This window comes from Lissotriton helveticus, chromosome 12 (assembly GCF_964261635.1).
Source record: "Lissotriton helveticus chromosome 12, aLisHel1.1, whole genome shotgun sequence".
NCBI classification, from domain to species: domain Eukaryota; kingdom Metazoa; phylum Chordata; class Amphibia; order Caudata; family Salamandridae; genus Lissotriton; species Lissotriton helveticus.
Window position 1 is genome coordinate 60513098 of NC_136073.1, and position 15074 is coordinate 60528171.

Below are 15074 nucleotides of genomic sequence, written 5' to 3' on the forward strand. Positions count from 1 at the left end.
AAGTTTTACTAGGACATGACTCAGGAAACAGCGCTGGAAGCGTCATTGAAGCATTTACAATGCAACAGATCTCGCATTTACGCAAGTTTGAGCTATTGGCATTGTAAATGACAATGCCTTTTATTTATGTTTTAGTTTTTGAAACATAAATAAAGCACAGTGTCATTTACAATGCCAATAGCTTAAACACGCGTAAATGTGAGACCTATTGCGTTGTAAATGCTTGTTTAAAGAAGGCCTCGAAGCGGGCCTCTATCGGGCTCTGTTTTGTGTCCTGGCACAGGCGGTCCATTTTTTAGGTTGAGCCTTACGCAGTGCACGTGCACTGCTCTACGGGTGTTCTTGTAAACTCTAAACTTCTCCGTGTGGGTCTGACTCCCTCCACGCATATGATTGGCTTTTGTGTGTGTGTTTTGTGGCTAAAGGTGGGTGCATGTCCCACCTTTTTGTAATGTTGACTCCCACTGCGTTTTGCTCTCGGGAGCGAGCAGCGGCACGCAGGGCGGCAGCTGTTTTCCTGTGCCCGCCCCCACCACTCCTCTTGAGCTGCTTGTTTTTCTTTACATCGTTTCCTCGCCACTCGTGGGGATACAGCGATGCCTCCAGAGCCAGTTCCGTAAACTCTCCTTGCTTTCCCCCCCCAACACTTCTGTTTGCTTCTTTAGAGCGGTAATTGCAAACACAACAGTGATGGACAGAATGTGGATCAATGTCACACATTCACCCCAGTCCAAAGATCTGGGCCCAAATCCATCGTTTTTCCACTCCACACCACCCTGGGTTAGACAATGGCGATATGCAAATCAGCGCTGACCCTGTGCCCCATGGGAACAGTCCAGTCCGAACTACAAAAGCCATGTCCTTCCCAGAACGGAAACAAGCATCCGAGGACCGGCCCGGTTTCGGGGTAACACCTCATCAGCCCGGCTAGCTTGAATCCAGTGGTGTGGAGTGCCTGGGACTCACGTCTGAGCATCCCCAGTACACTTAGAGCGGTAATTGCAAACACAACAGTGATGGACAGAATGTGGATCAATGTCACACATTCACCCCAGTCCAAAGATCTGGGCCCAAATCCATTGTTTTTCCACTCCACACCACCCTGGGTTAGACAATGGCGATATGCAAATCAGCGCTGACCCTGTGCCCCATGGGAACAGTCCAGTCCAAACTACAAAAGCCATGTCCTTCCCAGATCGGAAACAAGCATCCGAGGACCGGCCCGGTTTCGAGGTAACACCTCTCATCAGCCCGGCTAGCTTGAATCCAGTGGTGTGGAGTGCCTGGGACTCACGTCTGAGCATCCCCAGTACACTTAGAGCGGTAATTGCAAACACAACAGTGATGGACAGAATGTGGATCAATGTCACACATTCACCCCAGTCCAAAGATCTGGGCCCAAATCCATCGTTTTTCCACTCCACACCACCCTGGGTTAGACAATGGCGATATGCAAATCAGCGCTGACCCTGTGCCCCATGAGAACAGTCCAGTCCGAACTACAAAAGCCATGTCCTTCCCAGAACGGAAACAAGCATCCGAGGACCGGCCCGGTTTCGAGGTAACACCTCTCATCAGCCCGGCTAGCTTGAATCCAGTGGTGTGGAGTGCCTGGGACTCACGTCTGAGCATCCCCAGTACACTTAGAGCGGTAATTGCAAACACAACAGTGATGGACAGAATGTGGATCAATGTCACACATTCACCCCAGTCCAAAGATCTGGGCCCAAATCCATCGTTTTTCCACTCCACACCATCCTGGGTTAGACAATGGCGATATGCAAATCAGCGCTGACCCTGTGCCCCATGGGAACAGTCCAGTCCGAACTACAAAAGCCATGTCCTTCCCAGAACGGAAACAAGCATCCGAGGACCGGCCCGGTTTCGAGGTAACACCTCTCATCAGCCCGGCTAGCTTGAATCCAGTGGTGTGGAGTGCCTGGGACTCACGTCTGAGCATCCCCAGTACACTTAGAGCGGTAATTGCAAACACAACAGTGATGGACAGAATGTGGATCAATGTCACACATTCACCCCAGTCCAAAGATCCGGGCCCAAATCCATTGTTTTTCCACTCCTAGAAGCATCTGTTGTTGCCTCCCCCCATAACTCTCCCACACCCATACAGCCTTCTACTGTGATTTTTTTAGTGGCCCTAGTATTTCTTGCTCATATGTGTGCTTCTCCTTGCCGGCCACTTTGCATTTATTCCTCCCCGACTCATCCATTTTACAGTTAAAACTTCTCATTTTTTGCCCTCACCCTCGGTGAAAAGAAAATCTTAACTCTGCACTGGCTTTAGTGTAACTTCAAAGGCACTGGTTATAGTTCTTTCACACTCTTCATTTAGGAACTGAAGCATTTTCAATCTTCTATATACACCATAAAGCCACAGTTGTTGCTTTTTTTATTTTATCATATTCAACTACCAGTCATTGACAAAACCAATAGTTCAGGCTTGTTGTAAGAGTAATGTTACTTGTTGTATTATATATCTGGATGCAATGACAGAAGCAGCAAAATACCTGTCAGGCGGCACACTACGCTAACTATGCACAGATGTTTTGTTTAAATATTTTTAAGCCACGTCCTCAATTACATTGACCACGTCCTTTTGAGAGACCCCCGGCCGCCCCGCCCCCCGCCCCCGTTTTTCCATTACAATTAAAGACTAGGCTACAAGGATGAAACATTCAAGGCACCTAAAAAGGCCCTATGTTATAAATAACTGTATTGCCATTGCAGTAATCCGCACACAAATTATTTTTTAAAATATTACAACTCATTGTTGTCTCATTTACAACAACTGTTAAAGAACTGATGCATTTTGTGCAAAGCTGCTCTGTTTTCCCTAAGCGATTGTTTTAGCGTTACTAAACATTTGTAAAAAGGAACTTACTAGGTACCAGCCCTTCTAAGAAACATTGTTGCCCATATTATACACACTTTCCCATTTTTCTTTGGCTTCTAATTGTTATATATTTGCTTTTTCATTAAAACACGTTTTCCTATTTGAAAATGTGTACTACATTATAATAACACCTCATCTGCCACTGCAAACACACCATAAAAGTAAATCTTGATTTTGCTGCCGCAGTAGTGGGACAATAATCACAAAACTAGAAATAACTTGTTGGTAATTTCATTTTTAATAAGGTCGTTCAGTTGTACATAATGTCTTCTTGGTTATATATAAGGTAACCAAAAACGTATAAGACTTTTTTATTCTAACCTTTCAACATGCTGCACAGCAGTCACAATGCTCTACAACATACCTTGAACACAATGGCAAAGCTAATAGCTCTGGCTAAACACTTAGAAGGTCCCAAAGGCGAGACCTATCGGGTATGCCAATGCTTGTTTCCAGACTGCAGTGACTGTAGGCACATCAATATTTGTGTGCTGACACTGCTCACTTCTCAATAGTGTAGAAGTTAGGGCATAACGGGTATGACCTCATGTCAGGTGAGCTTTGTAGGGGACGGAAAATCCTTTAAAGAGTCGTTTTCTCTCTGGATTTCCCTTCTCTTTTTGCAACTCAGGAGCAGCAATATTGTGGTGGTGTCACCATGGCTTTAAGTGTAAGCTTTTTCAATCTTATATATAAGCCATAGTTGCTGCTTATTTATCTTATGCAACTAACAACCATTGACCACGCCAATAGTCCTGACTTGTTTTAGGTATGATGTTACTTCTTGTATCATATATCTGGATGCAATGACAGCAATAGCAAAATAGAAGTTGGGCTACACACTATGCTAAGCACAGAATTCTAGCTTACATGTTTAAGCCATGCCCCTTTGAGACACCCACTTTTTTCATCCCACTTAAACCCCTGTATATATATATATATGTATGTATTTATTTATGTATTCTCCTCCGTGCTCTGGTAACGGCCACTGCTTCTCCAAAGCAGAGGGTGCAAAGTCGAACGCGGACCACCACAGGAAGGTCCAATAGTATTTACAGACACCTCGAAAACCAAGGAATGACACCGCCGTGTTCTGGCTAAATTTAATTTATTTAGTCAGCTTGTAGAATGCATTTTGCCTGTCCTGCAGGCTTGATCACCAACAACTTTTGAAATGGACTTCAACCATTTTAAATATCCGTGCTTGTGACAGGTCACGTGACATGACTACATTGAAAGTGCATTGGAAGAAAGACTGGTAGTTTTTGTTAACATACCCTAAGCACAATACTTTTTACATTAAGCAGGTGATGTTCATTCTTTGCAATCAGCTATCACATTAAAAAAATTATTAAAAATTATTTCATTTACTCATTTTTATATGTGATCATGTATCCAATCCAGTATTATCTAAAACCATTGTGTCATTAGAACACGCTGGTCAGTGTAATACACAAAATCCTTTTCTGCCTGAATGCAGGTAAAAAGATACAGCTTAAACATCCAAACTGTTTGAAAATGTTCACAACATTTACATTAATTGCACAGTTGATGTATATTTGGAATCGGTTGTATATCATACTCATACTGGTTATTATCCAGCCAAAGTGGGAATTATTAATTATTGACATTAAATACCAGTGCTCAGTCTTTCCTGTGTAGGGCTCAGTGAGAAATTTTATAAACAAGAAAATGGTCGAAATCCTATATTTATGTACTCGCGGGTGATGTCCCTCGTTTACCACGGGGCTGTCCCATCCAGCTGTCACAATCTGGCTTTAAATACCTGGGTGTGTTTATCTCTACGGATCCGGCGGTTCGCTACGAACGTAATTTACTCCCCCCACTTCAGCGGCTACGCTCCGATGTAGCGCGTTGGCGTAAATTACCGTTGTCTCCACTAGGGCGTGCGGCCCTTTTCAAGATGATGTCCCTACCTCGGTTCCTATATGCCCTCCAGAACAGTCCTGATGTCATCCCGTCTACGTATTTTCGGGAAATTGAATCGTTACAGAGGCAACTAATATGGGACGGACGTTCGCGTATAGCTCTTCCGAAATTGACACTCCCCTGGTATGATGGCGGTATAGCGCTCCCGGACATCCGTAGGTATTATTGGGCTTCTCACCTTGCGGCTATCAACCACGGGATGTATGGCCCGGCATGGAACCCAGCATTTGAAATGGACAAATGGCTGCTCCCGGGGGGGGATTACTATAGGGCACTTTATTCGGGACCCTCCCGTTCACAGCTCACGGGACCTACCGCTATAACGGTGCGAGTATGGCATAGCGCGACGGCGGCTATGGGCTGGAGTGATAAACTAACGGGTGCCACGCCGCTCTATGCCTCCGCGAGGTTGGGTAGTCTCTGGAGGACGAAGGGATTTGATAAGTGGGACGTGATCGGTATAAGTAAAGTGCGTGATCTCTGGGTTCGAGGAAAGGTTAAGGCCTTCTCTGAACTGCAAACGGAGTATACGCTGAGTGACAGGGAGAGATTTCGTTACATCCAGGTGCGTCATGCACTGAACTCTGTGTTGCCAGTGGGTAGTGCTGTTCCGGATTCCTCCCCCCTCGAAGATCGGACACTGGACGGTTATGTGTCGGATAGCACTATCTCACTGTTCTACAAAAATATGATTAATGATAGATCGGGTCTGCTTGATCGCCTTCGTGAGGCCTGGGTTGCTGATAGTATTGAACTGGATGATGAGGATTGACAGTCCGCGGTCTCCTCTCCCAAGGAGGTGGCGATTCCGGCCCGCCTCCGTCTGGTCCAACTCAAGATCCTCCACAGAATCTATGTCACTGGCACCTGTTTAATTCATATGGGTTTTTCTACAGATGGCATGTGTCGGCGTGGGTGTGGTCTCCTTGGCACATATTTTCACATTCTTTGGGAATGCCCTGAGGTGGTGCGATTCTGGAAACGTATACATGAGATTATGGATGAAGTCACGGGTGTTGTTATGTTACCGGAAGCCCGGCAATGCTTATTGAATGTATGGGGTCCGAATGATTATGACGTGTCACAGCTTCGGTGGGTGGCCTTGGCCAATATGGTCGCGAAGAGAGATATTGCCCAGTTGTGGGGATCCCCGAGGCCGCCTACAGTGTCTGCCTGGAAAGAGAATCTGGACTGGTGCATGTTTCGAGAGAAAACAGTGTATATTGCAAGAGGCAGACCCCGAAAATGGGGGAAGATTTGGACTCCTTGGAACGCATACTGTGGAGATATTTGTACACCCCTGCTCACCGCCTCCCAGAGTCCTCCGCAGTCACCCTGACCTCCCTCCCTTCCACCTGTGATATGCAGTACTGTTCCTATGTAACTCTGCCTGTGCCTCCCCCCCTCATCTTTGTTCAAAGAATTTACTTCTCCTGTTAACATGTGTCTCCCGTCCTCCTTGAGCACATTTCTGATGTCTGTATTCAATAGTACTGCCTTGCTTGTTTGTTTGATGTTTTGTTCCTTTGTGTTTCAAATAATAAAAAGTTACAAAAAAAAAAATAAACAAGAAAAAACAGTTAAAACAGATTCAAGGAGGCTGTATTCTATTCCCTCTGTATTCCTTTCAATAAGACACCTTTAAGCACTTATAGGTGTGTAATCAAATCTTCCTCCATGTTTAAACCTATTGGTGTACATGTATTTAGTGCCAAGATGTAACATGACTCAAGTTTTCTGAGCCTTTTCTCCCGGTTTCCACCTCAAACGTTTGGAGGTATGCAGCCATTTACAAAGTATGATAATTCTTTCTCATTTTTCTCATGATGTGATATAAAGTGTCGCGCCACTGGAAACGTCCTGTCCCTATTCCGTATAGTCCTGAAATGCTGCAGCACCCTCTCGTGCACACGGTGGATTGTGCTGCCCACGTACCTCATGCCACAAGGGCTTTGCAGGACATAAACAGCATAATCGGTTTTACAAGAGAAATATCCTTTGATCCAGCGGATAAGATGAAGTGCTTTTACCATACCCACAGGCCTTACACTTGGTGCATTTAACAAAACCTTCTCTTCTTTTAAGCCATGATGCTGCATGGCTACCTTGCTTTATTTATATATATATATATATATATATATATACAATAGTTTATCAGTACAAAAATTAAATGTACAAATCATGAATTAGTAACCAAGTTTGGGCAAACAGTTTGTTGAAATTTATTTATGAATTGTTTGTTTTCAACTGTTATCAAATTGAGCGCATTGATGCAATGATGGATTATGTTTTTAACCTAAACCGCTAATAATTAATTTTTAGTCTAGAAACAAAAATTGAAAAATGAAATTGTTGAGAAGTCTGCTTGACCTCATGTTTTGCACATTATGTTCAGCACTTTTAAAAAAACATATCACATGATCAATGTTCAGCCAATGAGAAAACAGATGTTGGTTCAAAAATGAGAAAAAAATGTAAAAAGAAAAAGCAAAAAAAGGGACGACCTATATGAAGAGATGCTATTGGTAGTAGGGCATCATGTGATCAAGTCCCCGTAGCAGGGATGAAACGCGTCACGGCTGCCAGCATTTACCTGTAACTGAAAGCAAATAAACTGAAGGCATTCTAAAGCTTGGTGGTTCGTGCTCTTTCTTTTCTGCGTCTTACGAAGGTACGAAGCAGCTGAAAGGAGTTTTCGGCGATATATATATATATATATATTATATCAAACACCATCGGCTCGTAATGCCGAGCAATTTGGACCGTGACTGCATGTGTGAACATCGCTTACCTAGGAGATGTTCTTGTGGTGTAGTTGGGAGTCTTTGTGGTGGGGTGAGGGTCCAGGACAGCTGCTTTTTGTCTTCATTACATCGAGGTGAAAGAGGGATGAAGACAGTCACTGCCCACTTGGGATGTAGTGACGCCTTGGCTGCCTCGCTGAATCTTGGAGTGCCGCTTTCAGTGCAGCCCCCCTAACGCCAGTCACAGTACCTCAACCAATCGTATTGGGGTGTCCGTGTTTAGAAGTGGACACCTGTGAACATTTTAATTTTTGTGGCCTTTGAAAAAGTGTATTCCAGACGAAACGCGTCATGCCCTGGTGGTCATTAAAAGCCTGCTTCCCTGAAGAACCTGTGTGGGCTTGTTCCATTCTGGAGAAGGGGATCTGGTATATATCAATCTCCTGTTTTGGGGTGGAGCCTATTTGAACGGATTGGACTGTGGCAATATCCTTTGGCAGCACTTGAACTCATCCTCCGTATCACACTGGGCGCTGAAGAGGCCACACGGCCGAAATGCATACGCCCGCCGTACCTGCCTTAAATCTACAATAAAAGAGCTCCATGCTGTTCCCCTACTGAGGCCTCTGCCTTTTTCTTTGAAGGAGGGTTCTTTTGGATATTTTTGCATCGCAAGCTAACAGCGTGCTTTCAGAGGTCCCTACACTGAAGCTGGCCTGGTCATTGTTGGCGCAGTTTCTGCCGTGGCAGAAGCATTCGTTTGTTCCGTGGTAACGGAAAGACCAGGCTCACCACTCCATCAGGAAACGGGGTCGGAGTCACTGAACTCCGTGGCTCGGCACACTGCTGCACTTGCCGCCGTGGACATCACTCCTGATGGCGGTGGGGGTGTAGTTTGGGGACTCGAGGAGCTGTGCTGTTGTGGAGGGCAGCAAGAATTGATGGGCAGGAGCCGCCCGAGGGATCCACAGTTTCCGCAACTTTGTGGCCAACAATAACAAACTATTGCATGTTGGGATTTGTAGTTTGCTCCGCCTGCCGACAGCCAGAGCAGGTGATATCAATCTCCTGTTTTGGGGTGGAGCCTATTTGAACGGATTGGACTGTGGCAATATCCTTTGGCAGCACTTGAACTCATCCTCCGTATCACACTGGGCGCTGAAGAGGCCACACGGCCGAAATGCATACGCCCGCCATACCTGCCTTAAATCTACAATAAAAGAGCTCCATGCTGTTCCCCTACTGAGGCCTCTGCCTTTTTCTTTGAAGGAGGGTTCTTTTGGATATTTTTGCATCGTAAGCTAACAGCGTGCTTTCAGAGGTCCCTACACTGAAGCTGGCCTGGTCATTGTTGGCGCAGTTTCTGCCGTGGCAGAAGCATTCGTTTGTTCCGTGGTAACGGAAAGACCAGGCTCACCACTCCATCAGGAAACGGGGTCGGAGTCACTGAACTCCGTGGCTCGGCACACTGCTGCACTTGCCGCCGTGGACATCACTCCTGATGGCGGTGGGGGTGTAGTTTGGGGACTCGAGGAGCTGTGCTGTTGTGGAGGGCAGCAAGAATTGATGGGCAGGAGCCGCCCGAGGGATCCACAGTTTCCGCAACTTTGTGGCCAACAATAACAAACTATTGCATGTTGGGATTTGTAGTTTGCTCCGCCTGCCGACAGCCAGAGCAGGTGATATCAATCTCCTGTTTTGGGGTGGAGCCTATTTGAACGGATTGGACTGTGGCAATATCCTTTGGCAGCACTTGAACTCATCCTCCGTATCACACTGGGCGCTGAAGAGGCCACACGGCCGAAATGCATACGCCCGCCGTACCTGCCTTAAATCAACAATAAAAGAGCTCCATGCTGTTCCCCTACTGAGGCCTCTGCCTTTTTCTTTGAAGGAGGGTTCTTTTGGATATTTTTGCATCGCAAGCTAACAGCGTGCTTTCAGAGGTCCCTACACTGAAGCTGGCCTGGTCATTGTTGGCGCAGTTTCTGCCGTGGCAGAAGCATTCGTTTGTTCCGTGGTAACAGAAAGACCAGGCTCACCACTCCATCAGGAAACGGGGTCGGAGTCACTGAACTCCGTGGCTCGGCACACTGCTGCACTTGCCGCCGTGGACATCACTCCTGATGGCGGTGGGGGTGTAGTTTGGGGACTCGAGGAGCTGTGCTGTTGTGGAGGGCAGCAAGAATTGATGGGCAGGAGCCGCCCGAGGGATCCACAATTTCCGCAACTTTGTGGCCAACAATAACAAACTATTGCATGTTGGGATTTGTAGTTTGCTCCGCCTGCCGACAGCCAGAGCAGGTGATATCAATCTCCTGTTTTGGGGTGGAGCCTATTTGAACGGATTGGACTGTGGCAATATCCTTTGGCAGCACTTGAACTCATCCTCCGTATCACACTGGGCGCTGAAGAGGCCACACGGCCGAAATGCATACGCCCGCCGTACCTGCCTTAAATCTACAATAAAAGAGCTCCATGCTGTTCCCCTACTGAGGCCTCTGCCTTTTTCTTTGAAGGAGGGTTCTTTTGGATATTTTTGCATCGCAAGCTAACAGCGTGCTTTCAGAGGTCCCTACACTGAAGCTGGCCTGGTCATTGTTGGCGCAGTTTCTGCCGTGGCAGAAGCATTCATTTGTTCCGTGGTAACGGAAAGACCAGGCTCACCACTCCATCAGGAAACGGGGTCGGAGTCACTGAACTCCGTGGCTCGGCACACTGCTGCACTTGCCGCCGTGGACATCACTCCTGATGGCGGTGGGGGTGTAGTTTGGGGACTCGAGGAGCTGTGCTGTTGTGGAGGGCAGCAAGAATTGATGGGCAGGAGCCGCCCGAGGGATCCACAGTTTCCGCAACTTTGTGGCCAACAATAACAAACTATTGCATGTTGGGATTTGTAGTTTGCTCCGCCTGCCGACAGCCAGAGCAGGTGATATCAATCTCCTGTTTTGGGGTGGAGCCTATTTGAACGGATTGGACTGTGGCAATATCCTTTGGCAGCACTTGAACTCATCCTCCGTATCACACTGGGCGCTGAAGAGGCCACACGGCCGAAATGCATACGCCCGCCGTACCTGCCTTAAATCTACAATAAAAGAGCTCCATGCTGTTCCCCTACTGAGGCCTCTGCCTTTTTCTTTGAAGGAGGGTTCTTTTGGATATTTTTGCATCGCAAGCTAACAGCGTGCTTTCAGAGGTCCCTACACTGAAGCTGGCCTGGTCATTGTTGGCGCAGTTTCTGCCGTGGCAGAAGCATTCGTTTGTTCCGTGGTAACGGAAAGACCAGGCTCACCACTCCATCAGGAAACGGGGTCGGAGTCACTGAACTCCGTGGCTCGGCACACTGCTGCACTTGCCGCCGTGGACATCACTCCTGATGGCGGTGGGGGTGTAGTTTGGGGACTCGAGGAGCTGTGCTGTTGTGGAGGGCAGCAAGAATTGATGGGCAGGAGCCGCCCGAGGGATCCACAGTTTCCGCAACTTTGTGGCCAACAATAACAAACTATTGCATGTTGGGATTTGTAGTTTGCTCCGCCTGCCGACAGCCAGAGCAGGTGATATCAATCTCCTGTTTTGGGGTGGAGCCTATTTGAACGGATTGGACTGTGGCAATATCCTTTGGCAGCACTTGAACTCATCCTCCGTATCACACTGGGCGCTGAAGAGGCCACACGGCCGAAATGCATACGCCCGCCGTACCTGCCTTAAATCTACAATAAAAGAGCTCCATGCTGTTCCCCTACTGAGGCCTCTGCCTTTTTCTTTGAAGGAGGGTTCTTTTGGATATTTTTGCATCGCAAGCTAACAGCGTGCTTTCAGAGGTCCCTACACTGAAGCTGGCCTGGTCATTGTTGGCGCAGTTTCTGCCGTGGCAGAAGCATTCGTTTGGTCCGTGGTAACGGAAAGACCAGGCTCACCACTCCATCAGGAAACGGGGTCGGAGTCACTGAACTCCGTGGCTCGGCACACTGCTGCACTTGCCGCCGTGGACATCACTCCTGATGGCGGTGGGGGTGTAGTTTGGGGACTCGAGGAGCTGTGCTGTTGTGGAGGGCAGCAAGAATTGATGGGCAGGAGCCGCCCGAGGGATCCACAGTTTCCGCAACTTTGTGGCCAACAATAACAAACTATTGCATGTTGGGATTTGTAGTTTGCTCCGCCTGCCGACAGCCAGAGCAGGTGATATCAATCTCCTGTTTTGGGGTGGAGCCTATTTGAACGGATTGGACTGTGGCAATATCCTTTGGCAGCACTTGAACTCATCCTCCGTATCACACTGGGCGCTGAAGAGGCCACACGGCCGAAATGCATACGCCCGCCGTACCTGCCTTAAATCTACAATAAAAGAGCTCCATGCTGTTCCCCTACTGAGGCCTCTGCCTTTTTCTTTGAAGGAGGGTTCTTTTGGATATTTTTGCATCGCAAGCTAACAGCGTGCTTTCAGAGGTCCCTACACTGAAGCTGGCCTGGTCATTGTTGGCGCAGTTTCTGCCGTGGCAGAAGCATTCGTTTGTTCCGTGGTAACGGAAAGACCAGGCTCACCACTCCATCAGGAAACGGGGTCGGAGTCACTGAACTCCGTGGCTCGGCACACTGCTGCACTTGCCGCCGTGGACATCACTCCTGATGGCGGTGGGGGTGTAGTTTGGGGACTCGAGGAGCTGTGCTGTTGTGGAGGGCAGCAAGAATTGATGGGCAGGAGCCGCCCGAGGGATCCACAGTTTCCGCAACTTTGTGGCCAACAATAACAAACTATTGCATGTTGGGATTTGTAGTTTGCTCCGCCTGCCGACAGCCAGAGCAGGTGATATCAATCTCCTGTTTTGGGGTGGAGCCTATTTGAACGGATTGGACTGTGGCAATATCCTTTGGCAGCACTTGAACTCATCCTCCGTATCACACTGGGCGCTGAAGAGGCCACACGGCCGAAATGCATACGCCCGCCGTACCTGCCTTAAATCTACAATAAAAGAGCTCCATGCTGTTCCCCTACTGAGGCCTCTGCCTTTTTCTTTGAAGGAGGGTTCTTTTGGATATATATATATATATATATATATATATATATATATATATATATATATATACACACATCCACAACAAAATTCAAAGTTTCAACGCACTCTCAGAAACAGGATTACACAGGGTGTTGTTTATTGCTGTTACGCGTTTCGGAAGCTTTTGCTCCCTTGCTCACACAATTCTTCAGCACTCCACCATTTACATACACAGGATGTGCTGGCTATAGAAACAGGACTGCACATTTCATTTTGGCTGACATCTTGGAGTGTGTACATATTGTAATGCTACTTTCCACACAATGTCTCACTTTTTTGCAAGAAGTCTTGGTTCATGTAAATTACATTTCCTTTCATGTTATTCTAATTCTTTCGCCACAGTGGCTATTTATGTGCTAGTTTGTCTCATTACCCCTCTTCCTTCGCCTAGTGGCTTGATAAGGGTCCAATGTCTCTGGGGAGTGCTTGCTAAAAACATAAGTGACAAAACGTGAACTTAAGTGAATAAATCTTTACATTACTGAGTGAAGATATCTTCTACTCTATTCTTTCAGTTCTTCCAGGTGACAGGTTCAATTGCTCGTGAAGTGCACGTGATTACTAATCTGAGCGCCTTGATTCTGCCTGTTAGAGTAAAACAAACGTATAATTACAATTGTGCTCCAGACATGGTTAAAAACATTTATAAAAAATCAAGCTTCCTTTGTTTTCATTACATGAGAACTCCTAAACTTACATTCAGAGTCGTTTCATTTCATCATATAGTTCTAATCTTTTCCACATGATACAGATTTAACATTACATCCACATATTTATGAATCGTACAAGTGTACTGATAGCTCTTCATGGTCATTGTGTCCATTGGGCTGTCTCGTTTCTAGCTCTAGGATCCATTTGGATTCCTTCTTCCTTAATTGTACCTCCCTGTTGCCCCCTCTTGGATTCACGTTAACCTGTTCTATTGCAAAGTAAGTTAATAGATTGCAATTTGATTTGTGGTGTTGGGCAAAATGTCTTGCTACAGGGTACTGGGAGTCCTTATTAGTTATTGCCCTCAGATGCTGCATTACTCTATTATTGGCCATCACTGTGGTACTGCCTACATACCTTTTCTTACACGGACACTCAAGCACATATATAACATGTGTTGAGCTGCAGGTCAAAAATTGACATATCTTTCTCCTGTTTGTCACATGAGGTATCTCAAAGTCCTTTCTCATTGGGCTACACTTGCAAGCTCTACAATGCCCACATGGGAAGAATCCTTCAAGGTTATGTTGATTTCTATCCTTGTAGTTTGTGATATCCCCCTTTGTGATTATGTCTCTCAGGCTCCGAGTTTTCCTGTATGTAATGGCCGGTCTTGTACTTAAATTATGGCCAATAATGGGATCACTTTTTAAAATGTTCCAGTTCTTAGCAATTATTTTTCTAACAACTTGGGACCCCCTATTATAAGTCAAGATTACTCTGGTGGTGTCATCCTCTTTGCTATCATGTTCCTTCGGTATTAGGGTACTTTCTCTTGTTACGTTCTCCATTTTAGATAAGGCCCTATCAAGGACCCATTGAGGGTAACCCCTTTCCATGAATCTCTGTATCATGTTTTTACTTTCTTGTTTGTACTCTTCTGTGTTGGTACAGTTTCTTCTTGCTCTCAGTAGCTCCCCGTAAGGAATACTCCATTTTAAGGTATCCGGGTGGCTACTGAGAGCATGGAGGACACTATTTCCTGCAGTTTCTTTCCTGAACAGTTTGGTGGCTAATCTATTCCCTTCCGCCCTGACCTCAACATCTGAATATATTCAACTTTGCGTCTGTCTTTATGATGGGTCAATTTTATGTTATAGCTGTTAGTATTAAGTTGTTCCACAAAACTTTCTGCTTCTGCCTCACTCCCACTCCATACTACAAACAGGTCATCTATGTACCTGAGCTATACTTGGACTTTCTCAAATGCCTGTGTGTATTGCGGATCCGTTTGGATTTCTTCCTCCCACTTCCCTAAGAATAAATTCGCGAAGCTCGGCGCGAAGCTCGTACCCATACAAGTACCTGTAGTTTGCTTATACATCTCTCCATTAAACATAAACACATTGTTCTCATGGCATATTTTTATCATCTTTCCTAGCACTCTCGTATGCTCTAGGTACATTATATTGCGTTCTCCTAAATAATGAATGCATGCATCAATGCCATGTCTGTGTTCAATTATAGTGTACAGTGAATTAACATCCATTGTCATAAGTAAATACTCTGGTCTCCATTCCATGTCATTCACTTTTTTTTTAAAATCCTGAGTATCCTTTACGTAAGAAGGGAGTTTCTTTACGTATTCTTGCAAAAAATGTTCGACATATTTGGAGACATTCTCGTAAATACTTCCTATGGATGACACTATAGGTCTCCCTGGTGGTACTAGTAAGTTTTTGTGGATCTTCGGGAGAAAATAGA